This window comes from Trichechus manatus, unplaced genomic scaffold, assembly GCF_000243295.1.
Source record: "Trichechus manatus latirostris isolate Lorelei unplaced genomic scaffold, TriManLat1.0 scaffold00112, whole genome shotgun sequence".
Lineage (NCBI taxonomy): Eukaryota > Metazoa > Chordata > Mammalia > Sirenia > Trichechidae > Trichechus > Trichechus manatus.
The window spans coordinates 5,671,821-5,673,790 of NW_004444048.1; positions in this window are offsets into that span (position 1 = coordinate 5,671,821).

The window sequence follows — 1,970 nt, forward strand, 5'->3', positions numbered from 1 at the left end:
GCAAGCTGAGGGGCTAGGTCCCAAGCTGTGTGCACTGCCTGGCCAGAATGGGCTCCCAACTCGAGAAAAGAAAAAGAAAACACACAGACAATTCAAAACAAACAACTAAAAAAAAACCCAGGATCCCAGCAGCATGGCAGCATGGACTGAGAAGCAGTTCCACACTCGGAGCGGAGCTCCACAGCCCCCCAGGAAGAAGCAAAGATGGCACACGGAGCCAGGTATTTGAGCGAAAGGAGGAGGAGGTGTTGAGGGGTAAGGAAGAAATCAAAAGAAGCGGAAAAAAGCAACACGAGCAGCCAACAAATGGCACTCAGGGAATCGGCCAGTGCGGGTGAGTGGAATCCAAGCAGCCGGTGCTTCCTGGCCAAGAGACTGTGGCCGCGGGAAGCAGAGGAGTCCGAGTGGGGGTAAAGAAGGGTGGGGGGTGGGAAAGCATATATTGCCAGTTACTGGTTGTTCTGTGTCCTGCTGGAAGCTCCGTGAAGCTGCTTTCTCATACCCCCTATTTGCTGGTCTCTGATAGGAGTCCAAGATGGCAGATCTGTGCTGCTCAGCTGATAGGGGACCTCTGCATGTATGTCTCCTCGCTCTCTGTTCTCTGTCAGTTTCTTATTCCATTTGGTGCTTGGCTGAGTTCTTTATCTTTTCATTTGATGTTTATGGTTTCAAGATTGCTGTTTTCTCTGTTTGGCTTAGTTTTTTGGATCTTTGCTGTGGAGGGACGGCATGGTGCTTCTGCCTAGAGCACCATGTTGCCAGAAGTCACGTGAGTTAGAATTTTGTTCTACTTTTTTCTCCAGCTCTGTCAGGTACCCTCTGTTGAGATCCCTGTCAGAGCAGTCAGTGGTGGTAGCTGGGCACCATCTAGTTGTACTGGACTCAGTCTGGTGGAGGCCGTGGTAGTTGTGGTCCATTAGTCCTTTGTATCTTGTTTTCCTTTGTATCTTGTTTTCTTTATTCTTCCTTGCTCCCGAAGGGGTGAGACCAGTGGAGTATCTTAGATGGCTGCTCACAGTCTTTTAAGACCCCAGACGCTACTCACCAAGATAGAATGTAGAACATTTTCTTTATAAACTGTGTTAGGCCAATTGAGCTAGATGTTCCTGGAGACCATGGTCCCCACAGCCCTCTGTCCAGCAATTCGGTCCCTCAGGGAGTTGGATGTGTCTATGGAGCTTCCATGACCTTGTCAGCAGCAACGGTTTTTTGTTGTTTTTTTTTTTTAATGCCAGTCACTTTCGGACACTGGTAATATATCAGTGAACAAAACAGGCAAAACAAACAAACAGAAGGCCCTGCCCTCATGGAGTTTACTCTCTAGTAAATGGAAGATAGACCATAAATGCAATCAGGAAATATGTATATAATACAGCAGAATGGTTAAGTGCTGATGGAGGAAATGGAACAGGACAAGGGGGTCAGGAGTTTTTCAAATTACAAATCATGATCAGGGAAAAATGACAGACTCAAAGGGCAAAGATCTCTTTAATAAGTTAAAAATAGCAAAATATAGGTGGTCTAGTTTTGTGGTATTCCAAGTTGCAGTCAACTGATCCTGGTCTAGTACATAATAAGTACAGTAATTGAGAGTTTTTATAAACTTTTATAGCTATTTAATATTGTCACAATATTTTTATATATTAAACAAAGTATTGTTTTTTCATGCATTAGAAATTTAATAAAAAATAAACTGGCTCTTCACCACTTTGAAAAGCGTAATCTAGGTTTTCTCATGCCTCTATATCACAGCATCTGAGAGACTTGTTGAAAGGAACAGAGAAGAAATGGATAACTACATTTCATACTTGGAAAAAATGTTTATACTCTACACAAAATATAACTGCTAACAAAAACACATATTTGTTTGTCTAATTTTGCAAGGTGGTGAGAGTGTTTTTTAAACGTGGGCATTACTTTGTTTTATTGGTATCCGCCAAGTTTATAGCTAAGCCTGACACGTATCCGTT